This window comes from Mastigoproctus giganteus, chromosome 5 (assembly GCF_048544385.1).
Source record: "Mastigoproctus giganteus isolate SK-2022 chromosome 5, ASM4854438v1, whole genome shotgun sequence".
NCBI classification, from domain to species: Eukaryota; Metazoa; Arthropoda; class Arachnida; order Uropygi; family Thelyphonidae; genus Mastigoproctus; species Mastigoproctus giganteus.
The window spans coordinates 27,485,206-27,512,429 of NC_143579.1; the positions used below are offsets into that span (position 1 = coordinate 27,485,206).

At 38.8% G+C, this 27,224-nt stretch overlaps 1 protein-coding gene and 1 long non-coding RNA gene across 4 annotated transcripts in view; one reads left to right on the forward strand and one right to left on the reverse strand.

Moving 5' to 3' along the window:
• Window positions 1–11,444, forward strand: part of LOC150085261 (mortality factor 4-like protein 1) — a 261,359-nt gene extending 249,915 nt beyond the window's left edge. For 2 of the 3 annotated variants that reach the window (XM_090373949.1, XM_090373950.1), the window contains exon 14: window positions 11,410–11,442. The gene's annotated coding sequence lies outside the window, so the exon portion shown is untranslated. Of the gene's footprint in view, window positions 1–11,409 lie in introns of all 3 variants that reach the window. The other variant, XM_090373951.1, reaches the window with a different exon arrangement.
• A 1,100-nt stretch (window positions 11,445–12,544) lies between these two features.
• LOC150085262 (uncharacterized) overlaps window positions 12,545–27,224 on the reverse strand; it is a 58,194-nt gene continuing 43,514 nt past the window's right edge. The window contains exon 3 of the long non-coding RNA XR_016546966.1: window positions 12,545–14,335. This is a non-coding gene — a long non-coding RNA (uncharacterized LOC150085262). The remainder of the gene's footprint in view (window positions 14,336–27,224) is intronic.

Here is a 27,224-nt window from a genome sequence, read left to right on the forward strand (position 1 = left end):
TTCGGGATGTTATAACCCTGAAAATACCTTCCAGGATATCTAGAACTCGTTTTGAAAAATACAGTAAACTGTTCTCTGGGGGCTATTATAACCTACGTAGGTAAGGGAGTGGAGATAATTTATAGTTCAATGAACATATACGTCACCATCCGCACATATCCTGAGGTCTCTCTAAAGAAAAAAATACACTTCCCACGAAAGTATTTCCATTCGGTACTTTCGAATAACCTTGACATTCTTGACAGTTCCTGTTCTCTTTGAAAGCCTTCCTGTCATTTTTTAAAATAATTCTGAGAGCGAGATGTAATTTAAAAGTGTAATCTAACATTTTACTTAAGTGGTGGCTACACTTCTAGCCTACAATCGTCAAATATTACATACAAAAATAATAAATAAATAAATAAAAAACTATAAGAAATGCGCAATTTCAACTGTTTTTAATATGTAAACTGTGCAAAACAGAATGTATAAAGCTGGGTTTTTTTTCCCCCATAAATGGCATTGACAATAATTTTATAGCGGAAGTTGTCATTAAAATTGTATAATTTCTCAAGGAGGTTACTTACATATTGCCATGCTTTTGCTTAATGTAATTACCGCCATGTGATCAAATATTTGACGCGTATGCCAGTCATATGGTTTGTCCTTGTATACTAACTGGCCAAAAAATTAGAAACCTTTACAACTGACGTTGACAGATAATTAAACGTACAGTATGCAAATGTAAGTTGTCACAATTTGTGTACAACATGTAATCAGATAATCAGATAAATATTGCAAGCTTTCCAGGGGTTTCTTAGTTGATCTGATCATGGGAGGGAATATAGGTGATCGTTCCGATTTTCAGAAAGGGGTCAAACGAATTGAAATACAATCAGTCCTAACATATAGCATACCAATATCGAAAGGCAAGCTAAATTCGTATGTTAAAAAGATAAATAAATAGATTTGTGTACAACTTGTAGTTTTGTGAATATGCCAATAAGGTGTTAATTTTCAAGACTTAAATAATTTTCCTTTTTTGTGTAGTTATTAACTGCCACATGGAATTCAACGAGGCAAGTACCAAAATGTCCTTCATGGTACGAGAACGGTGTTGGTGTGTTTAAGCGATGGAGTAGCAGAATACAGTTCTGTGTTGGCAACAAGCCAAACATATTAAGGTCCAAGCACTATCTTAGATGCCTTTAAATGGCAGGGCAAATACATGTACACACGTGCATATACATAAGAACATCGTACATATTAAATAAATATGTGGATTAGTCACAGTCCAAGATATACAATGCAGCTCATAATATGACGTAACTCATAATTTGATTAAAACTATCAAAGTATTTGTCACTTAAATAAAATGAAAATAAAATTTATTTCTATAAATATCTCTGACTTTTACAAAACCACATCCTCTCCCTCTGGATTTCATTGCTGTCCCCCTTCCCCTAAGTTGCATATCTTTTTCCTCTTCGCTGAGATACGTGCTTAAACCCGTATTGCATTCTCATGTTGGCCAGCTCTGATTTCTCATTATAAAGGAATTCATTCAAGGTCTTCAGTATGAGTAATTTGAGTTTTCAGGGAAAAGTAACGACTGAGAAAGGGTCATCTTGGTTTTAGTTTGGTAACTGTCCATTATTCTCTGAGTTGTCTCGTAAATGTATTTACATAGTTCGCAGTTATTACAATCCTCGTGCTAGGAACTTATTTCCTCAAGTACAACCTTGAACTCTATGCATTCAAGTTGCGAACTTTTGTTTGCCCTCCTGTTGGCTTTTTGAAAGACTATGTTTTCTTTCTAGCTCTCGGTCTTCGCTTTCTTCCTTGCTAATCGTTACCAGTAGTTTCTTAGGAATTTCAGTATTTCTTAGAAACCAGTCGGAGAACAGTCAGCTTTAGATGTGAGACTGTCTAAAGCATAGGTTTCAGAGCTTGTTGGGGTTCCGCGAAATTTCTAATGAACGAGAGAAAGAGAGAGAAAGAAGATTTTACAATCTTTGCTATGTTCGTTTTGTTTTTTAAAGAAAAAATCTGAGAGATTTTAGGATATATATCGTATAACAATATTTTAATACGAATTAAGAAATATCCAAGATTCCGAACTGTCTAGAACAGGGATTTCAGGGTGCGTTCCCTGGAGAACTTTTTTCTTTGCAATGGGATCCCAGAGGTTTGGCAAATATCTCGTTAATTCTTATCATTCATTTTTCGATTTAATTTGTGCACATGTATTACTGTTTTTAGTTTATTGTTATTACTATTAATTATTATCATTAATTGCTGTATGATTATACAAAGACAACCTACACAGGCATAAGGGACCTTTTGAGATTGAAAACCATAAAAAAAATCCAATAAAAAATATAAAATTAAATTAAACTTTAAATTAAAATTAAAATCAGACAAACTCGTTTTGCGTATCATAATTTTACAGTTCCCGTAAAATTTTTGATAAAAAAAAAGTGTACGCGTAAGCTTTGAGGAAGAAATTACTAACAAGCAAAGTTAAATATGTGAGCTGTTGTCCTGTGGTCGATTTGCTGAAAGAAAAATTCGAGTTTCCGGGAGAAAAGACCATGCTACCCTCGCCTGAGATCGACTCATTCAGCAACACTGTGAAAAAGGCTCATAAAAGTTCTTCATGTCATCGAACTAGGGTCTTTTCCACCCGGTTTGGGGAGGACAGTGATTATATCAACTGTGTTATCCACAAGGGCGATACGTGCACTAACAAAAAAAAATGTAAATTCAATCACAGACTCTCCACTCTATTTCACTGATTTTATTAAGCCCAGTAAGGAGCTAATTTTCTTTGGCGAATTATAATAATAATAATAACCAGGTATCTGGGATTATACATCAGAAGCTAGCGAGGAAATACCAGACTGGTGTGCAAAACTTAAGGACCAACACTATTTCTAAAGGTTGCAACCACAAAATCAAACTAAACAGCCTGTGGCGATTTGCATACTCAGTAGAAAGCTGGTGCATATGCAAAAATTTGAATCGTGACGAGAGGGCTCACATAAACAGATAAAAGCAGCAGTTCAGCAGTTATGTGCAAATTACCGAATAGTGAGCACGATTGTTACAGACGTTCGATTGGTTTAGTACAGTGCTACAGACAACGAAATGGGCAGTATACAACGTCTGGATGACTTTACCCGGGGTTGAATAATTGGAAAGCTCGAGGAGAGTGACTGCAGAGTTCGGTATCGCCCATAGCATCGTCTCACGTGCGTGGTCGGCCTTCAGAACGACAGGTACAGCTGTTCGAAGGACGAGTGGTGGTCGTCCACGAAAAACAACGCCCAACGATGACCGCTATGTACTCCTACAGGCCAAGAGGGTCCAACACCAGACAGCGGGATCTATTTCAAACCAGCTGCACAGGATATTGCGGTTTACTGTGGCCAGGCGACTCCACAAAGGTGGACTGTTTGCCCGGCGGCCAGTACGCTGTATCCCTTTAACACCTGCCCATCGGAGACACCGTTTACAGTAGTGCATAAAACACAAGGACTGGATAGCAGCTCAATGGGGTAAGGTACTCTATACTGATGAGAGTAGATTCAGTCTCAGCAGCGATTCTGGACGTCAGCTAATCTGGCGAGAGGTTGGCACACGGTATCACCCCGCAAACATCAATGAAAGGGATCTATATGGCGGTCGAACTGTTCTCGTCTGGGGAGACGTTATCTTGGATGGATGTGCACAACTCCAGATACTGGAAGGCGGTACTGTAACTGTACTGAGGTAATCCTTCCCCATGTACGTGTTCCGAGGTGCCATTGGCCCCGAGTTCGTGTTCATGGATGATAACGCCACACCCCATCGCACTGCAGCTGTTGATATGCTTTTAGAAAGTGAGGACATTGTTCGCATGGATTGGCCTGCCCGTTCTACCGATCTAAATCCTATCGAACACATATGGGACGCTCTGGGGAGACGCCTAGCGGCACGTTCATGCCTACTAGAAAATGCTCACCAGCTGAAGATGGCGCTGACAGAGGAATAGACGATGTTACCACAAGAACTTATCAACAACATTGTTCTAAGTATGGACAGGCGGTGCAAACCTGCATCGACATTAGCGGTGGCCATATCTCCTACTGAGGACCACCTCTTCCCTTTGTTCCATCTTTGGCAGTGATGCATCTGTATCATGGCAACCACTGCTATGTTGCCATTTTTGAATAAAGTCCCTCTGTACCGTTTTGTTTCAGTTGTTGTGTCGGTGTTGCTTTACTTTCATCATTTCTGTGCCTCACGAGGTTCCTTTGGTATGCTTTTCCCATATCCAGGCCGATCCTATGAGAACCTGACTGGTCCTTAAGTTTTGCACACCAGTGTAGTTGATCAAAGAAAGTGTACCGCATTACAAGTACGAAACCCATGCAGTACTAGAGACCCCAACCCAGAAACTGTACTGGGACAGCGCCGTAATAACGGACAAGATAATTCCGCACAACAGACTGGATATAATCCTTGTCGACAAGAAGGAAAAGGCTATCTATCTGATTAACGTAGCGGTGCCCAACGCTGGCAACCTCCAGAAAACCCACCAAGCAAAGATCAGGAAGTACACGAACCTAAGACAAGAGATCAAATAGATGTGGCATAACGACCATCCCTATCATCGTTAGGGATGGTCCTAACGATGATAGGGATGGCCAAAGGCCCTACATCACAGCCTAGCAGCAATAGGTCTCCCAGAGAACACCTAGAAGGAACTCCAGAAAGTCGCAAGCCTGAACACCTGTAGGATAGTCAGAGTTCTTCGACCAACTGTAACACTGCTATCATTTCTCATATTATTTCTCCCCGAGGAGGAGAAATAATAATAATATTTATTTATTATAATAAATAAAGATTACAAATTTGTTCCAGCATTTTGCGTTTTTTTTACCATCTTCCTACTTGTTTCAGTTTATATAAAAAGTGTTCATGTACTACAAAAAATATATCAAAATCATTCTTGCATTTGTATTTGTTACATTAATATTCCCATTGAATGGAAATATTAAATAGAATTTAATGGAATCCTATTGAATGGAATTAGATTTCAGAAAAGCTTTTGATACTGTTGCCCATAAAAGACTGCTATACAAATTGGAGCAGTGTGGCATTAAGGGCAATTTACTGCTCTTCTTGAGCTAATATTGTTTTCTATATTTATTAATGATATTGATTAAGGCATATCAGGATCAATGTCTAAGTTGCAGATGACACAAATGTTGGCAGGGTAGTTAATAACAGTAATCAGAGTATGTTACTGAAACAAGATCTCGACAAATTAGGCAGATAGGCTGACAAGTGGCAATCGAAGTTTAATATTGATAAATTCAAGGTACTTCACATTGGGAGCAACAATCCCAGATTAACGTACTCGCTGTGTGGTACCGCACTCAGGGCAGTGGAGAATGAAGGTGGACAATTAAAATAAAGGGTTTTGTCAATGATATACGGGTACTTTGCCAGCAGAAATAGGGAAGTGATTATCTCTTTGTATAAGGCAATGGTTAAGCCACATGTTGAATACCGCATAGAAATCTAGGAGCCTCATTTTAGAAAGGCCGTAGATCTGTTGGACGGGTGCAGAGAAGAGGAACAAGATTGGCGAGGAAAGCAAAAAGGATGCTCTTACCAGGAAAGCCTTCAGTTTTTCAAATTGCAGCGTCTGGAGACTAGACGCATGCGAGATCTCATTGAGGTGTTGAAGACCTTGATTTGCTTGTTTCTTTGATCTCATTGAGGTGTTTAAGACCTTGAATTGAAATTGGGTAAGTTCAGTACTAGTGGAATCCTTCCTCTTGCTCAGAATGGTTATCAATACATACATGAAAGGGAAGCAATTTAAATTCAGGTTGGATAGTTGCAGGTCGGATGTACAGAAATCTGCCTTCAGTCAGAGGGTGATTGATTGTAGGAACAATCATCCTCTGGCTGAAGGCAGATTTCTGCACATCCGATTGATTGATCGTTGGAACAATCAATCAAAGTGTTTATTGGAACAATAAACACTATTAATTTTTGTAACAGTGTTTATTTTAGATAAACCGTAGAAATTAAGACTGGTTGCTCAATATTTTATACCTTGCTAATTCTTACAAATAATATTTTGTTAGGGGATATTTATCAGAAATTTAAATATTTTTTTAGGAAGATCTTTAATCCGTATTTTTAAATATAAATTATGTTAAAAACTTTCTCATGGGAGTAGAATAATTTCAAGGGAAAACTGCCCTTTCAAGGTAAAATAAAGCCGTTCATTTTCCATTAGTTTAGGAATATGCCAAATTATATATCCAATCAAAAGGGTTAAAAATAGTATATTAATCGGATTTAACACAATTCATTTATGTATATGATGAAAACTGAGGGATGATATTCACGGCTGAATAAGACCAAGAAGAAACAAGCAAAACTGACTTTAATCTCCAGAACAACATGGACTCAACGAGGTGCAGAAAGCGTGCCACAGGGATGCTAATCTGTGCTGCATCAACTACTGCTTGTTGCTAACCAAATAGTTGCGGATCTCTACTCCAAAGCACTTGTTTCACCTCATCCCGGCACTCAACTGGGTCTAGATCTGGTGACTGAAGAGGACATCACAGCAGGCTGAATTTGCTTTCATGTTTCTGGAACCAGTTCTAAACAGTTCTGGCCTTGTAACGCGGTGCATCATGCAACCAGGTTAGGCAAGCGAAGTCAGATTACGGGAAATCTTTGGCAAAGGATGCTAAGAAAAACAGGCTCCTTTACTTTTATAAACTCTAGAAGGAAGGAGTTGAATCAGATTGGTCCACTTGATATCAATGGTTCGACTATTGATCCTGCTCAGATAACAGATAATCTGAACGAGTATTTTGCATCTACATTCTCACATGAGCAGTTATTAAGGAATGAAAATGCCAGAAGTTTATCAAATTGTAACAGAGTGCTTAATAATTTAGTAATAACCGAGAGCAAAGTGGAGGAGAAATTGTTGAAGTTAAACATAAGAAAGGTGCTGGGGTAGATTGGATCTATCCAGTTATATTAAAGGAGGCGACAAAGGACGCAAACCCTTACCATAATTATGAGAGCATCCTTGGACTCAGGGAAAGTCCCAACGGATCAGAGATGTGCAAATGTACTCCTAATTCACAAAGGAGGATCTAAGAGTGACACAGGAAATTATAGACCTGTTAGCCTAACTTCTGTTCCGGCGGAAATAATGGAGTCACTGGTTAAAAATGCATTGCACGATCATCTAGACAAGACTGCAATAACAATTCAGACACATCATTGGTTTGTTGAAATGGATATTATGATGTGGTTATAAAGGAACTAGATGCAAAAAATAATTTTCATATCATAAACTTGGATTTCAGGACAGTTTTGGACACTGTTGCGCATGGAAGACTACTGTACAAGTTGGAGCAGTATGATATTAAGGGTAAGTTTCTACAATGTATAAAAGGGTCGTTGAGTGGGAGAAGACAGAGAGTGGTAATCAATGGATGCTGCTCTTCGTGGACTAATGTTATTAGTGGAGTCCCCCAGAGTTCGGTGTTGGGCCCACTGTTGTTTTGTATATTTATCAATGATTTTGATGAAGGTATATCAGGCTTAATATCGAAATTTGCAGACGGTACAAAGGTTGGCAGGGTTGTTAATGACAGTAATGGCAGCCTGCTATTGCAACAGGATCTAGAAAATTTGGGCAAATAGGCCGAGAAGTGGCAACTGAAGTTTAACATTGACATATACAAAGTACTGCATATGGGTAGAAGTAACCCCAGAAAAACATACCAACTGTGTGGTACTACACTTAGGTTGGTAGAAAATGAAAAATATCTGGAAGTAATTGTGCAGTCAGATATGAAGTTTTCTGCGCAATGCAGACAGGCTGCCAGAGCAGGTCAATGATATACAGGAATTTTGCTAGTAGAGAAAAGGAGGTGATTATCCCTTTGTATAAGGCAATGGTCAGGCCACGCCTTTAGTACTTCATACAGGTCTGGAGGCCTCATTTTAGGAAGGATGTTGAGTTGTTTGAGCGCGTACAGAGAAGGGGAACAAGATTAGTGAGGGGAACGAAGTGGTCCTCTTACCAAAAGGCTTAAGTTCTGCAAATTGCAGCGGCTGGAGACTAGGCACCTGTGAGGTGATCTGATTGAGGTGTATAAGGCTTTGAATGGGTTGAGCACGCTGAATTCTGATGGGATGGGATTCTTCCGCTTTCTCAGATTACGAACCTGAGAGGGCATAAATTCAAATTAAGGAAAGACAGTTTTAGAACAGATGTGCGGAAATTTGCCTAGCCAGCGAGTGGTTAATTGCCGGAACAAACTTCCATCTGTGTTTGTGGAAGTTGAAAGCTTAAATAAATTAAATTAAATTTTCTGTTTATACTCCGGGACGACCAAACGGTCAGAGGAGTTAACAAGATAGACAGAATACAAGAAACAGTACCGTATTCAGCCGTCACGGGCTTGAACCCCGGTCACTCAAGGCACGTGTACTTATGCACCCGCGCGCCTGACAACTAGGCTACTCAAGGAGGAACTGGACAAACTTTTAGAGGGAATGGATGTGTGAAATATATATTTTTTTGGTAGATGCACATAAGCTGATAGGCTTGCTTTCTTGCATCACATGCTTCCATTAGTACTACTATTACTACTACACTGTTCGAAAAAATAAACAGAGCACGTAGAAAACGTGGTGTTAACTCGCGCAGCTTGCAATGAAGCGGGAAAAATTTGGTATGATGGTGTACCATAGAATAACGCTGAAATTAGGAGACAGCGAGAAACTTTGGACAGGTATAGGGGACGTTTATAGGGGTTGTATAAGAATTACCAAAAAAAAAGTCACATTACAGATACAACATGCTCGAAAATATGGCCACATGACATCACTGCAGCGTATGATCCCATTCAACGGTTAAACAGGCGTGACAGCGGTGAACCATGCTGGATATAAAAGTGTTTATAAGATTCTATGGCAACAAATCCCATTATTCTACCACCGCAGATCTTAGCTCACCAAGTGACAGAGCAATTAGCTTTCTGCGTGCATTGCAATGCCTAAGGGCGTCCTACACATATTCGATCGGATTTAAGTCTGATGATCATGCTGGCCACGGCAGTCGTTGAATATCGTCAGTTTCAATATACTGTATTCCTACACCACTTAAGCTCTATTGCAGTGGCGTAGTCGTGCATGAAAAGAAAATCTGGGCAACCGCACCTCTAAAAAGTCGCACATAGGGTCTGATGATCTGTCCTCGGTATTTCTGCACAATAACAGTACCCTTCAAAAACACGAAGAGGAATGCGGCCGTTTATCAATATTCCGCCCCACACAAGAACAACGCCTCCACCGTAAGTGTCCCTTTTTCTGATGTTGAAGGGATGGTAATGCATTCTTCGTTGTCTCCAGATGAAATAACTACTAGAATCTGTTTATCGACTAAAACGGCACTCATCAGAGAACAGAACTGTACCCCATTGGTCAAGGCTCCAAGTCACATATTCATGGCACCAGTTTCGACGAGCTCTGCAGTGGTTTGGGGTTAATGGGATACAAACCACTGGCTTCCTTGAGTAGAGTCCACTTAAATTGAACCTTCTTAACCTGTTGCCGCAGCAACCTCAAGAGATAGTTTATGACAGGATATCATAGGGTTCCGTCTTACTATTAGAGCTAGATAGTGGTCTGTTCTGTTTGGTGTAGCCCTCGGGCTATACCAATCAGAACAGACCACTATCTAGCTCTAACAGCAAGATGTAGCCCGAGGGCTGTACCAACCAGAAAAATGCCAGCTCTTTTTGTAATGGTTTCCTGTCTCCTGAAACTGCTTCCATAGTGCCGAGACGACACTATGTGACACATTAAGCCAATGTGCCAACTCCTTCTGCGACTCCCCAGCTTCAAGTCGTCCAACGGCCTGTTATCTCAAAGAATCGTCTCAACGACAACTTATCATCCTGAGTACTGGAGATGTGGCTATCCCACTAAGCAAACCAAAATGCCAAAAAACGGAAATGGAATGATGTTGTCGCAACCCGTGTTTTTATAGGCATGAATAATTTGCATAATGTGCAGCTCTGTAAGGTACTAGATCGATTTCTATTGGATACTCGGAATTTGCTTGCCAGGATGTCTATTACATCAATTAATCGCCTTCGACGACACTGTTCACAATAAAATATACATGAAAAACATTTTGTTCTGTTGATTTTGTCAAGCAGTGTAATTATGTTCCTGGGACACTCCCAAACTGATACGAGAAAAATAAAATAAAAATCTGAAAACGAAATCATTGCTTTCTCACTCATTTTAAAACATCTTATTGTTTTGCCATTATTAAAACTCAAATGCAGTGCTCGTTACAGCAGAGTTAAATATTCGCATATTTAACTAATTGGAGTTTATTCATCTCTAAAATAAGTAACATATAGGTTAGTGCAAAAGCATCATTTTAACGTAGCCATCTACCAAAGTAGTTAAATTAATTAATTAAATTGGCATCGTTTTGGTTATATCTCATAGTGTGAATACCTTCACAACGAGTTGCCATGGTATTGTACTACCTCGAATAAGTAACACTTCACCAGTGGAGAAGACTACTGTTACTTATTATCAGCGGATACCATCACCCAAACGAGTTTCAAAGCTTGTTGCTCTCCTCGGTGGGTGGGCAGGTAACCTGGTGTTGCAATAGTGACAACCCAATATGAGATATAACCAAAACGATGCCAATTTAATTAATTAATTTAACTACTTTGGTAGACGACTACGTTAAAATGATGTTTTTGTACTAACCTATACGTTAGTCAGTCTACCTCGTAGCATGAGGCTTTTGCCCTTAAATATTTTATACTCTAAAATAAGTAAATTTATCTCTAAAAGTATCTTAAAAGCAAATTACTAAGTAAATTTGCCTCCAAAATCTATATTTAAAATTCACCATAATGAACATCGCGTATTGTGGAAACAAAATAAATCAATATTTAGCATTCAGAGCCAGCGCAAGGATTGCACAAGCCCTAGGCGAGAATTAAAATTTGTGCCCCAGTTGTATTCTGTACTATCCATCACTTTGCCTACCAACAAGCTTTCCTATTCATCTGTCTATCCATTCATCTATATTTATCTGCTTGCTGTATATTATTATTATTTATTGTATGATGTGATAATAACAATACATTTCTTTATTTAGAAATAATTATTTTTTTTAACCACTAAAACTTATTTCATTATTTAATATCACAACTATTTTCCAGCTTCTTGGTAATCTTGTAACTTTGAATATGGTTTTTACAGTTAATTGAAAAATAACCCAACCTATTTCATACGAGGAAAAAAAAATAAATAAATAACAAACTACGGACATTTTCTTTCCGTTGCGTTAAGAGTTCGTGTTGCAAGATGAGAAAAGAGCAGCTGTTCCGTAGTCACAGAATGGAGTTCACGTTTTCCGTGAGGCAATTGCTACAGTCTGTTGGCGAACGACATGTTCAGAGCTATATTTATCCGCAGCCAAGTTCTACACCGCAAGACCCTAGGAGGCCTCACCTTTTACAGAACAGCGAAACAGGATTCCCGGTGCAGTTCTTAAACTGGAAACAACACTGCTACAGTCGTGATCATTCCTTATTAGCTACGTCACGGTGAAAAGTTATTGTGCCTCTCTCTCTCTCTCTCTCTCTCTCTCTCTCTCTCTCTCTCTCTCAATCTCTCTCTTCCTCCAACGCCGACTAGGCTACGATAATTCTTTAACTGATAGTTGCACCCCAGGCAGTACTGTTTGAAGAAAACAAGGAAGGAGTTTGACACAATTTCACTGTAAAAAGTACAGATATATAATTTTTGTTTTAGGAAATCTCATGGAGTATTTAAAAAAAAATGTGCCATCAGACTTCTTTTAGCCAATAATTTCATCAGCATTTAATTTTTGTTTCAGCAATGGAATGTGCTGCCACATTCTTTATCTATACTGTTACGTAATACTCAATATTGCAAAAACCTAAACCTTCTCAAGCGCCATCTACATTAATGCAAACGTCACGTATTTATATATACAGTATTTCCTGATAAAATATTTATTACAAATCACACCATCGTTATCTTTTATTCCAAAATTGGACTTTGAATGATATTAAATATATTTATATTAAATTTTAATATTAAATGATATTAAAATTTAATATAAATAAAGTGATGCTAAATACAGTGCTGTTTAAGAACAGTACCGTATTTCACAGTCTAGTATCACGGTTAACTGCACGAAGGTATTACTGTAACCTCGCGTTTGCCCATTCAGCTACTGTTTTAATAATTGACAACTCAACTCGGTGTGTAGGTACCAAAAAATGCAAGCATATTTTTGTTTAATAAAATTAATCTGGACAGAATTAAACTGGCCACAGAATAAAAATAATAAAATAAATAATAACGGCTAGTTTTCTTGATTTTTTTTGAAACTACAGTTGTGTTGCGAGATTTAATAATATAGAAATGATCTCCATTTCTTGCAAATATTTCGGAATTTGCTTGTAATTAAAATTAATGTTTAATTTATCCAAAATGCTTTATGTTATCATTCGTTATGGGTTTTATTTACATCAAAATGTTGTTACTTTCCGGGCATTTCCTGCTGTCTTTCCTGGGGTAATCTTCTTGAGAAGGTGCAGCGAATCCACCAATTTTGTCACTGTTCGAAGAATTTTTTTGATTTGTTTCAGCATGTTCTGCCATTTTGATGAACCGACAAAGCATCAAGAATCTCTGCCCTTTCAATGCAAATTTTGTTTCCGAGAACAAGGAGAAATCGCGAAAAGCTATATCTGAAAATTAGACGGCATGAAACTACAAACCACGTTGTTCTACCCAGAAACTATCGCACGTTCATGTGGTGTGGTACCAAGCGTAAAAGTAGCTAAGGCTATGAGGCAACAATATAATATGCCTGTATTCTTCAGTCGGTTTGCCTTTTTGCTGGACGAAAAACTCCAGAGTTGAGATGAAATCATGCAGCCTGAGACCGACTAACTCGTCCACGTTGTGAAAAAAACGAACAAAAGTTCCTTCCTTCTCGACGGAATTCGAACCATGTCGTTTTTCCATAAGGTGTGGAAGTACGGTAATCGTACTCACGTACTAACTGAGAGAGCACATGTTCAGCTGGCATGGGCAGGCCCGCACAAAAGAGCAGGTTGATCGCGTTGATTGGAGTGATGGACATTTATTAAGAATTTATTAGAATAAGCCAAACTGCTACTCTGCATTTATACACAGAATTTATACAGCGGCTTTTGAAAGATGTATTATGAAAAATCTGAAAGTGCTGCAGATTAGTGAGTGCATCACAACGCTTCTACTCATGCTCGTGCCTTCGCAGTAGCACAGTGGATGTAATCACCTTCTCCCCCACACACACCGGATGGAAAAGGAGTCGAATCTCGTCAGTGACGCGAGGAATTTTTACGGGCTTTTTTCACAATGTGGCTGAGTTATCAGTGTCAGGCGAGAGTGGAATGGCTTTTAGCACAGGAAACTCGGGTTTTTCGTCAAGCAAACAGGCAAAAGGACCATGGGATGAAAGCAGTTTACAGACAATATACTGACTCCTCCGCCTTAGCTTTAGTTTCTTTGGCGCTTAACACACACACACACACACACACACACACACGCTCATGCTAGCTTGATATGCAATCATTTCTGATAAAAAGTAACATTCTGCTGTTTCCCAGCCTTCGTATACTTCAGATCTAGCTCTATAAGTTTTCTTTCTTTTCCAAAAAACTAAACATTTGCACTCAAAGGTCGGAGCCTTTCAGAGATACAGAAAATATATTAGGAGGTACTTAAGGAGTCCACAAAAAACAGAAGCAATGAAAATGCTTTCATAGCAGCAGAATTAGTGGACTTGTTGTATCCTCTTGGGCACTATTTCGGGGGTGATAGCATATAATCCCTGTACTTTATATTTTTTGATACATTCCGAAACTTTTTAATAACACCTCCTGTGGGATCTTTGTATAAATTAAGCGTGGTAGGGAAACACATCAATACTCAATTGATTAGCTTGGTGTTATTCTAACCATTTTTTTTTAAAAAGAAGTACCAAAAAAAATCTATGAGGCGCTACTCGTGTCAGCTTTACTTCCCCCTTTTCGCCTTACTGGAAAAATGTTTATTTGTTCTTTCAATTTTTTGTTACTCTCTTTCCACTGCATTGCCCCAAGAACAGGTTTTGTAGCACAACTACTTCACGTATTTACTTACTGTAAAAGTTATTCTTCGTTTATTTTCAAAGGCTACTTCCTGGACCACTCATCTAAATAAATAAATAAATAACAAAATGAGGTACTAAGCAAATAGTTTTTGATACTAAAAAAGAGTCATAATCATTTGGCGTTTTACGCGCGCACACACAAAGAAAAACAAATATTTATCTCACCATAACAGAGGCATCATTCACGAGACTTTTGCTTAAAAGAAATGTGTGCATACTGATTGGTCATAAGTAAACGAACACGATTAATTTATGACAGAAAACTCAAAAAGTTGACTAATTTTAATTTTCTTTATCTAATTTTAATTTTCTTTATCTAATTTTAATTTTATTTTAAAATTAATAAATGCTGACGAATTATTCCTCATATAAAGTAAAAAAAGAAACAGAAGACAGATTCAAAAATAATTGTTTAATTTCTATCATTAATTAATTATTTAAATGAAATACTGTTTCGTTCAAACATGGTGAATAAGGAGAAAAAATTGTCAGGAGACTAAGCTACACGCCATATATAGCTATATCTGTATAAGGAAAAAAATTCACCTCATCAAAGAAACAGAATGTTGCAAAACGAAGATGGCTTTGTGTGCATCCGCCTGGGTACCAACGTCTTCCACCAGGAAGTAGTGAACTTCCTGTTATGGTGATATCATCTGACTGTTTTAACGAACACTTGGGCTTGCTTTTGCCAGCCTCAACATTATTGACAGCACCCTGGACTTTGTACGCCCGATAACAGTTATCCTTTGAATTCTTTTCAGCCTACTACGCTGTTATTTAAGAAAACTGGAATACCTTCAAGTGCCCACGCTCTTGCTCTCTTTCTGTGTCACTAATCTGATACTTCAAACTTGTCACATCTTCATTGCATAACTGACCTTATAAAGCTAACATCAGTATTAATACATGTAGTTTAAAATAATAACCTGTATCAAACAGCGAAATAAACAGTTAAATCAGATATTAGTATATGTTTTTATTCATTCAGGACACTTGGATTACTTAGGCAGCCTACATATAATTTTTAGTTTAAAATATTCATCGCTAAAAGATGGAAAAGAAAATATAATCACTTAATATTAAATCTAAAATTTCTAGTGGAGCAAGATTGATGTTAAGTATTGTATGAGTGCACAACATAGGGACTGTTCACAAATTATAAAATTATAAACTCGAATCCCTCCCATATCGCCACAACTATTGTGACATAGCCACAAAGCAACTGGATGCAACAAATAATTTTGAAATCATTTAGCTACATTAGCATTAGCATTAGCATTTTAGCATTAGTAGAGGCATATGATGCAAGAAAGCAAGCTTATTCAGCATCAGCCAAAAAAAAAACCCACTCCCATTTCACCCCTCCGTTCGTTCGAAATACCTGTCCAGCTGAGCTTTAAATTTGTTTAGGCTATCAACTTCAACAACAAGTGATGGAAGTCGGTTCGACCAACCAACCACCCGCTGGCCAAAGGCAAATTTCCGCACATCTATCCGACATCCGTCCTTCCTCAATTTGAATTTATGCCCTCTGAGGTGATTATTCTGAGCAAGATGAAGAATCCCATTGGCATTGAGCATGCTCAAACCATTCAAAGCCTTATACACCTCTATCAGATCACCTCGCCGGTGCCTAGTCTCCAGACTCTGTAAATTGCAAAACTTAAGCCTTTCTTCGTAAGAGCAACCCTTTGTTCCATTCACTAATCTTGTTGCCCTTCTCTGTACCCGTTCCAGCAGTTCTACATCCTTCTTGAAATGAGGCCTCCAGACCTGTATACAGTACTCAAGATGTGGCCTAACCATTGCCTTATACAAGGGAATAATCACCTCCTTATTCCTGCTAGAAAAATTCCTGTATATCATTGACAAGATACCATGAGCTACCCTTGCAGCTCATCTACACTGCTCAGAGAACTTCATATCTGCCTGCACAATTACCCCCAGGTCCTTTTCATTCTCCACCACTGTCAGTGTAGTACCGCTGAGTTGATACGTTGCTCTGGGGTTACTGTTTCCCATATGTAGTACTTTACATTTGTCAATGTTAAACTTCATTTGCCACCTCTCAGCCCATCTGTTCAACCTTTCCAGACCTTTGTATCATCTGCAAACTTGGACATTAAACTTGATATCCCATCATCAATATCATTCATAAACACCGAAAACAACAACGGACCCAACACTGAACCCTGAGGAACTCCACTAATAACATTAGTCCACGTTGAGCAGTGTCCATTGATTACCACTCTCTGTCTTCTGCCACTCAACCATCCCCTTATCCATAGCAGCAATTTGCCTCCAATGCCACACTGCTCCAATTTGTGCAGCAGTCTTCCATGTGCAACAGTATCAAAAGCCTTACTAAGATCCAAATATATAATATCAAAGTTCTTTTGTGACTACATCATAGTATCCAATCAAATTGGTCAGGCAAGACCTGCCCTTAACAAAACCATGCTGCATCTGAACTATAACTGAATTCTTGTCTAGATGATCCTGCAGTGCTCCTTTAACCAGTGCCTCCATTAATTTACCTGGAACAGAAGTTAAACTAACAGGTCTATAATTACTTGTGTCAGCCTTTGATCCTCCTTTGTGAATTGGGGTTACATTTGCACAACTCCAGTCTATGGGTACCTCCCCTGAGTCCAAAGAAGCTCTCATAATTATGGCTAGGGGTTTGCTTACTTCCTTTGCTGCCTCCTTTAATATAACTGGATAGATCCCATCCACCCCAGGTGCCTTTTTTATGTTTATCCTCAACAATCTCTCCTCCACTTTCCTCTCAGTTATTACAAAATCATCCAGCTCACTGCCAATGTTTACTTTACCTACATCATTCTCCTTCCTGAATAACTCCTCATGCGTGAATGTAGATGCAAAATACTCGTTTAGATTGTTAGCCACCTGAGCAGGTTCTTCAACTGTTGAACCATCAATATCCAGTGGACCAATCTGATTCATCCCTTTCCTTCTCGAGTTTAAATATGTAAAGAACTGTTTTCTGTTTTTCTTTGCATCCTTTGCCAAGGATTTTTCGTAGTCTGCCTTTGCCTGCCTAATCTCCTTTGTGACTTGGTTACAGACCAACTTATATCTATCATAGGCTTCCATGTCACCCATTAATTTGTATGTATCCCATGCATTTTTCTTCTCTGCCACATGTCTCATTAGTTCATCTGACAACCATTTAGGCCTAAACCTTGAACAATATTTCTTAGTTGGAATGTAAAGCCTGGTAGCCTCCAAGATTAGTTCCTTGAATGCTTCCCATTTTGAGTTTGCTGTTGGTAACATCATCAGTTGGTCCCACTGTATAGAATTTAAATACTGTCTCAGACCATCATAGTCGCCTTTACGAAAACAAAAACCCTTCCCTTTACCTCTGATGGTACTTACCTCCTTGAGTAAATCCCACTTCAACACACTGTGATCACTGCCACCTAGTGGTTCATTTATCTGCAGGTTCTTAATGCATGAAGAATCACTACTGATAATCAGATCAAGAGTATTGCTCCCTCTTGTTGCCTCACGAACATGCTGATGTAGAAAACAATCATCCAATAAATCCACAAACGCCTTGCTAGTGTGCGAGTGACCAACCCACAAATTCCAGTCAATATCTGGGAAATTAAAATCCCCCATTATAAGACTCTCTGATTTACTGGCCCACTCTATTTCCCTGTACAATATCTTATTATACTCATCAGAGTCATTAGGCCTATAGCACACTCCTACTCTCAAATTTGATTTCCCTATGCTTATGTCACACCAAACTGACTCGACACTGCCCTGTCCATCGATGTCAACTGGCTTCACTTCCTTGGACTTTATGTGTTTCTTAATTAATAGCATAACCCCTCCTCCCCTCCTGTCCTGTCTATCCTTTCTATACACATTGTATTCCCCAAATTCCAGTTCCGCATTACTTATATCTGTGTGACACCACGTCTCTGATATCCCAACAATATCTGCCTTTGATGTTTTGAGCAATACCTCAAATTCATCAAATTTATTTACCAAACTCCTAGCATTGGTGTACACGCAGGTATACATGCACCTGTTTCTATTCTTAGCTACCCTAACACAACCCATGTTTTACTTGTACCGCAATGACTCCCAGCAGTCTCTGAAATATCCTGCATCTTGTTTTTCAGGCTTCTGCTCATTTCAATAGAAGCAGTGCAAGAATCACTTCCACCTCTGCCAGTGGCTACTGTTAATCTATTAGTCCTTGTATCCCCCCCCAACTAGCAGTTTTCCGACCCACCTAACACTGCCTCGACAGCATCAGCAAAAATTCTTGCACCCTTTCTATTTAAGTGTATCCCATCCCTGTAGAAGCAATCTCTCCTGTTAACAAGTACAGTCCAGGCTGAAAAAAATTCTACCCCTTGAGCCTTGCACAATCCCTCCAGGGCCGAATTGATCGACAAGGCTCTCATCATATACTCCCTCCTATCGTGTCTGGGCAGAATTGCAGACACTTTCAAATTCAACCCTAATTCACGGCTTTTTTTCAACAGTGACCTGTACTTGCTAAGTAATTCCGCCGGTCTCCTACTCTTAATATCATTAGTGCCAACGTGTACAACTATATCACCTTTTGTGCCCTTAAAAGATGATATCCGCTCTACAACGTCATCAACCTTTGCCCCTGGCAGACATACCCTGGTCCTATTCCACCTATCCTTTTTACAAAGCATGTTCCCAGTTTCCCTGACAATAGAGTCACCAATTCAGTAAATCTTTTCAGTAAATCTTTTCAGTAAACATTTCAGTAAATCTTTTAATACTGTTCCACATGAAAGACTACTGTACAAATTAGAGCAGTGTGGAAATGGAGCAGGTTATTTCCATGGATAAAGGGATGGTTTAGCTGCAGAAGACAAAGAAGGATTATTAATGGCCACTTTTCGTTCTTTCATGGACTAATGTTATTAGTAGAGTCCCTCAGGGTTCAGTTCCGGACCCCCTTACTGTTTTAAATGTTTATTAAAGATAATAATAGCATATAAAGTTTAATGTATATCAAGTTTAATGTGTAAGTTTGCTAATGATGCAAAAGTTGGCAGAGTAGTTAAAGATAGGAATCAAGTTTTGCTACTGCAACAAGGCTACACCTAGAGAAACTAGGCAGATGGGATGAGAAGTGGCAACTGAAGTTTAGCATTGATTAATGCAAAATACTCCATTTGGGTATAAGTAATCCCAGAATCACATACCAACTGGATAGTACCACATTCAGAGTAGAGCAGTTATTGTTGTGGGATTTTAGGCGCATTAGCAACTTAGGCCATATTGCGCCAGATATAATATGTCCATAAAATTGTATGTGTTCTGCGGTCAGTATGTTGAACACCCGAGTTCAGCATACTGACCCGAGTTTCCAGGAGAAAAAAACCATGTTACCCTCGCCTGAGACCAACTAATTCAACCACATTGTGAAAAAGACCAATAAAAATTCCTCGCGTCATTGACGGGATTCGAAGTGAAGTCTTTTCCACCCGATGTGGGGAGGAAGATGATTATACCAATCGTGCTATCCACGAGAGAAAGCAATGTAGAATGAAAAGAACCCAGGGGTAAATTTAATCCTACATAAAACATTCTCTGTGGCAGTGCAGAGAATGAACAGAACAGCTCATGGAGTTCTGTTAATGATATGTAGAGGTTGTTGTTGTTCTTGTTGTTTGGTTTTTAGCAGCATTAGCAACTAAGCCATATGCTCCGGGAATATGCGGTGGTCATTCCCTGACATTTCCGGATCCTCCGTATTTGGTGGTGACGGGCTCATATGTAGAGGAATTTACCGGCATGGACAAGGAGTTGATTATATCACTGTATAAGGCGATGGTTATGCCGAATCTTTAGTATTACAAGTCTGAAAGCTATATTTTAAGAAAGGTGTTGATCTTTTGGAAAAGAGGAAGGAATGAGCATCAAGATTAGTCACGGGCACAAAAAGGTACTTTTACCAAGAAAGGCTTCACTTCCATAAATTGCAGTGCTTGGAAATTAGGCACCTGCTGCCAGGAGACCTAAATGCTGATGGTATCCTTACCCTACTCGAACGACGCATATGAGTGACAGAAATTTAAATTGGAAAAGGATGGTTGCAGGATAGATGTGTAAAAATTTGCTTTCAGCAAGAAGGTTATTGATTGTTGAAACAAATCTTCCTTAACAAGGAAGCGTTAGTATTGTCCTATCTAATTAATAGAACAGTTAGAACAGCAAGGACAGTACATGCTTAGATATGGTCGCTTCCTCGTGGCATGGAAAGTATTCACTGGTTCCCAGTCGCGCGCGCGCGGGCTCACACACACTAAACTCATTTCTGGTCTTTTTACAGAGTTCTATATCAACACAGAGTACCACGGCGGAGTGGAACTAACGTCCCAGTGCCTCTCTGCATAAGATATAACACGTGTCTACATATCCACCCTCTAACATATAATACCAACCTAACACCCTAATACCAACTGGGCTCTAGAGCCCAGTTGGTATAATCACCGTCTTCCCCAAAGCGGGTGGAAAAGACCTAAGTTCGAATGCGGTCAATGACGCAAGGCATTTTTATTGCCCTTTTCCACAACGTGGCTGAGTTTGTCGGTCTCAAGAGAGGGTGGCATGGTTTTTCTCCCGGAAATTCAGGTTTTTCGTCTAGCAAACAGCAAATCGACAAAGAACAGACATATATACGATGCAATATGGTTCTAAGACTCTAAGTTGCTGATGCGCCTAAAACCCTACAATAACCAACCAATCAAGGGCTAGACCATATGTTTCGTGAATATCGTGCCAAATGAGGAATGAAAATGGAACTTACGAACACTATAATAAATTAATCAACTCCTTAATACATTTATGGTAACCTTGTTATTACTCTGATCTACATTCTAAATTTGTGGAGCTGGAAATACCTAATTTAGAAATCAGATTGAGCATAATATACCGGTATGTAAGAGAGTTGCCACAAAAGCAATGAACCCATTTCTCTCTTTTTGCCACAGTGCCGGTTACTGCGACTGTATGTAATCTTCAGGGAAGGAACTATTTATATTTTCCATCACCGTTGGTGTAGTTTTTCGCCTTTACTGAGGGGAAGGGGGGTGTATTCGCACGTAGCAGGAAGTTGGCGGATATCAGAGTCCCATTACAAGCAGAGAGCTGCGTTCGAATTTTTGAGTACGGGAGGAGAAAAATAATTGTTCATAACCAGGTAATAATTCATAAACGTTGCGCATAAAGAGGGCTCTGTTAGCATGTAAACAGTGAGAAGGTAGGTTAACAGGTTCATCCAGAGACTAACACATCTCTAGATGACAGTCTACGAATTGTTACTAATACTTTGGAAACTATTTGTATTTTTACTTCTAAATTGTTGTCCAATCCTTTTAAGTTTAAACGAACTTCACCCCCCCCCCACAAAACTAGGTGGGGTTTATTATTAATCACATATCTTTTCGGTGACGAATTCTGGGTTCATGACCATCATGAATTTGAGACTAAATAGCTGTCTAAGAAGATGATAATTCAAACCGCCCCTTCGGGAAAGACGGACCGAACCGGTTGTTAACAATTTGGCACAACACCCTTGAGTGCACTCCAAATGAAAAATAATAGGTATTTTCCCATTAGAGAGATTTGTGGACGGTAATTGCAGTTCGCATATAAAATCATAGTTTAATATACAATTATACTGTATTAGAATACAAAAATTGAATAGATAAATAATAAAAATTAATGAAAGCAGTAATTACGATAATCAAAATTATTGTAATTACTGCAATACATTATGATATACAGAACACTACAGCACAGTAATACAATATTTTCGGAATACGGTAAGCAAGTTTTTCAGGAATTCGCACAGACGTCCAAACAGTCCAGCAACCCGGACGACTGGCTATTCCCAATGAGTCTTTATAACAAGACTTTTACATTTTCAAAATAAGTACTGTACTTTGTTTTTCACAATGGAATAGAAAGTACCTCTTCTGTTCTGTTTGAATTTATGGTTTTCATCAAGTAAAACCATAGATTCATCGTAAAATCTGGTAAGAATGCAGCTTGTAAAACTGCCTTCTTACGAGGGCTGTTTAAAAAAAGTAAGGCATCAAATGGATTGAGCCGTGCCTTCCCCAAAAGTAAAACTTCACATGAATAAAGGCACATGAATAAAACTTCACATGAATAAAGGACTTCAGGAATTTTGTTGACGTTAGGTGAGTAAACAAAAATGGCTGTCATAACTTGAAATGTGGAAAAATTAATAAGTCCATGCATTTATCTCATTTCGGCATTCTAAAGAGTTGGTCCCTTTTGAATTTCATAGGTCCATAGAATTTCATCAACTATTGTGAGCTGTCTATGGTCTTAACAGTGATCAAGAAACAAGCTTTTTTGAAGCAATCAGTCCAAGAAGGCTGAGCAAACGTCGAACAAGACAGTGGTTATTACAGCGTTATGGATGGGCGGTGCTTACTAATCTACTACATTGTCCCGACTTTCTTCCTTCTGATTTTCATCTATTTGGGCCTATGAAAAAATATCTGGCAGGAAATCTAATCAATGATGAAGTTAAATGGCGCATTGAAACCTGGTTGAATGAAAACGTCTCTGAATTTTATGACAGAGGTATGAGTTAGATTCCCTGGTGGGCCAAGTGCCTGAATATGATGGGTGTGATAAGGTACTACTGTGCTTTCATTTAATGTTGTTTTATGGTTCTGTGATTAAATGTTCTTTCAGAAAAACATCTGTTATCTTACTTTTCAAACAGCCCACGTATATGGATTTGATTCTTGCAGTTATTTCCAATGGCTAAAATTATTTTTATGCAACACTAGATATTTTAGTATAATCTTCAAAGCTGACTCCTCATTTGAATCTTTTATTTGCTGTTCTGTAAGGATATAAAGGATACGACAGAACTTTGTTTGTCGTTCAGATTCTCTTAACTGTTATTTTGTCCGTGCCAAAGAAAGAATGTCAATATAGAAGGGAAAGAAATTAGAATATTCAAATAAAAAATTATTATTCTTCCATATTTCCAGTTTTTTCTTCATATATTTACCTAAAGTTGTAGTCAAGGTTAGGGGCAAGCCGCCTAGAAGAGATTTTTTTAGGTACATCATAAATATTGATTACTATTCAGATAAGCCTTTCTTCTGTCAGCAGTATTATATGATCTTCCCCCCCCCCCACACACACACATATACACACCTTTAGGTAGCCCAAGCCTTTACTTTTTACCAGGTAATTTCCTTTTTAGTAAAATACCACGCGTGAAGAATAAATGAATTCTTTTAACTTTAAAAATTTCCCCATTTATTTCGTGACACGAAAACTATTGATAATAATAATAATAAAAAAGAGAATCTGGAAGGATGCCCGACGGGTGGCTTTTAATAAGAGTGAATAATGATAAGGTTCTCTAAAATTACCGTCACTGAAATATGCGATGCTGGAAGTGCATGGTAGGCGTTTGCAATGGTGCAGTGTAAATTTAGAGCCGTTTCTCAGTGGGCAAAGTTCCAAATGGAGCAAGCAGGTAAATGTGTGAAAATAAGATTGAAAACTGTACATAATGGAATCTATGTACGCTACCGCAGGATCGTGATTATGATCCTGCGGTAGCGTACGTGGGCATGGTACGCATCCGTTCAAATTCATTCACCACCAAAAAAAAATTTCCTATTTGAATCCTTGAATGCCTTTCAAGCCTTTGTTCATGCCTTTCAAGAACTTTGTGATCCGAATTGACAGGTTAAGCTTAATATACCTACTTCATGGGTATATATGGAGACGTAGTGGGCGACAAATATGCCATGAGCCATCAAAGAATACTGTACCCTGTGCCATGGCATGTAGCCCAGTGGTTATAATCACCCTCCGCTCACACCAAGTGGAAAGGGTTAGAGCTGTCCTTGATACGAATATTTATGGCCTTTTTTAAGACGTGGCAGGAGAGGGTTGCATGGTGCCCCCGCGCGGAAACTGTTGGACGAGAAACCAAACACCAAACCAACCGATGGATACACACAATTATAGATATAACATACTGAAGCTTCATAGCTTAGTTGCTTTGATACTTAACAGTTGAACCTGAATTGTGCTCGACCAACCATACATCGACTAATTTAAGGTTCTTACGAGAAAATCGGAATGAAGGCATCTGATCTGAAGTAGGCCGTCGTTAGAGAGGTGACAAACATCAGAGCAAAAATGCCTGTGCTGGGTTTACAATCAACGGTATGCAATGAAGCTGACGAGATGATGAAATTATGAATGTCCATGCTGTAATGGAATCGATTATTTCATCATTGACATAAACGATACGTTATATACACATTTGATAACATAAAACTAAAATACGAGAAATCTTCAGAACATAAGAAAGTCCAAGCAAAAGTTTCAACTGGCTAAAGCCAATAGTCCCTTTGAAAGGAGAAACCCAACATAAATAAATACAGTAATTCCTAAAAGAGAATTTATACAGTCGTTAATATTATGTTTAACCCATGCTGTGTCTGAACTATTACTGTTGTCTTGTCTAGGTGACCAAGACAGCAGTAAATAGTTCAGACACAGCATGGGTTTGTTAAGGGGAAGTCTTGTCTGACCAATTTGATTGGATATTATGATGTGGTCACAAAGGAACTGGATGCAAAGAATAATTTTGATATCATATATTTGGATCTTAGAAAAAAGCTTTTGATACTGTTGCACATGGAAGACTGCTGTTCAAATTGGAGCAGTATGGCATTAAGGGCAAGTTACTGCAATGGATTAAGGGATGGTTGAGTAGGAGACGGCAGAGAGTGGTAATAAATGGACACTGCTCTACGTGGACTAATGTTATTAGCGGAGTCCCCCCCCAGGGTTCGGTTCTGGGCCCATTGTTGTTATTTATTTATTTTTTTTTTATTATTATTTATTTATTTTTTTTACTTGGTCTCCGCTCAGGAAGCTGAGGCGACCCTGACGGAGACTAGCCAGAGAACTATGGGCAGCCTGGCTACCTCCTAGTGGTGTGTGCGGGCAACGTTGGGTTCCACCAGGGGCCCTGCGGCCAAATGCCAGGACACACAACAGAACCCAACACAAAACTACACATTCAACACACTACACTTTTTCTGGCATTTACAGTGTTCTGTATTTCTTCACAGTGTACATATGGCGCAGATGTGGGAAACCACAGGTGGCGCCCGACCCTAACACTATGCACACTATGTTGTTTTGTGTATTTATCAATGATATTGATGAAGGTATATCAGGCCTAATGTCCAAGTTTGCAGATGATACAAAGGTTGGCAGGGTTGCTAATGACAGTAGAGACAGTATGCTACTGCAACAGGATCTAGAAAAGTTAGACAGATGGGCTGAGAAGTGGCAACTGAAGTTTAACATTGACAAATGCAAAGTACTCCATATGGGTAGCAGTAACCCAAGAGAAACGTGCCAACTGTGTGGTACTACACTCAGGGAGGTGGAGAATGAAAAAGACCTGGGGGAATTGTGCAGTCGGATATGAAGTTCTCTTAGAAGTGCAGACCGGCTGCCAGAGCAGGCCATGGAGTTTTGTCAATGATATACAGGAATTTTGCTAGTAGAGACAAGGAGGTGATTATCCCTTTGTATAAGGCAATGGTCAAGCCACACCTTGAGTACTGTATACAGATCTGGAGGCCTCATTTTAGGAAGGATGTTGAGTTGCTAGAACGAGTACAGAGAAAGGCAACAAGATTGGTGAGAGGAACAAAGGGGTGCGCTTACGAAAAAAGGCTTAAGTTCTGCAAGTTGCAGCAGCTGGAGACTAGGCACCTGCGAGGTGATCTGATCGAGGTGTATGAGGCCTTGAATGGTTTGAACAGGCTCAATGCTGACAGGATACTTCCGCTTGCTCAGATTAAGAACCTGAGGGGGCATAGATTCAAATTGAGGAAAGACAGTTGTAGAATAGATTGTGCGGAAGTTTGCCTTTAGCCAGCGGGTAGTTGATTTATGGAACAGACTTCTATCTGTTGTTGTGGAAATTGAGAGCTTAAATAAATTTAAGGCTGAACTACACTTGGGTGAAATGGGAAGGGTTTTTTTTTTTTTTTTTTCGCTGACACTGTTGCTTTCTTTCATCATATGCCTCAAATAATGCTAATGCTAATTATACAAAAAGATATAAAACAAATTAATATTTAAATACACAATCGGTCGATTTATTTTTAATATATTTTTCGTCAGCATAAAACTGAAAGGCACACGCTTGTATGCCAGAGAAGTTCCTTTTTTCCACGTTTTCAGCCACTAATTCTAAGAGCAATACACCCGTCGCTGCGCATTAATTTTCACTGTGAAAGGTTTGTGCACATCCACTTGTCCCTAAAAGTCCTCTTGACAGGAACTGTTATTTCAAGTTCCCGAGCCTTGTAGATGATTTTCTAGGATCTTGGGAGCCATTTTTCCCGAAAATGAGAACAACTTTTAGCCAACGAGTTGTCTAATTATTGGAATAAGTTGCTTCCATAGGTGGTTTAAGCTGATAGCTGGGAAATTCAGAAGTCACATGGACAGGTACCTACGTAAAAAGGCAGTCAAATAAGTAGTTTATTTTTAGTATTAGTATTAGTAAGGCCGAATAAGGCAAGGAAGCAAAAATAAATAAATAAAATAATAATAATAATAATTCAAATAAAAGAGAATATTCATGCTATTCCCATTTCCACAAGGTAACCATCCAATTCTGCTTTAAATTTAGTCAGACTTGTTGCTTCCACCATGTTGGGAGGCTGCTTATTCCAATGTTCGACAACCCGCTGCCCATGGTAAATTTCTTGAGATCCAATATTCTGTTATTCCTGAGTTCTATTCAAAAATCCAAACAAATTCAGCGACCCAAATATCTGCTGATCCCAATGAGTCT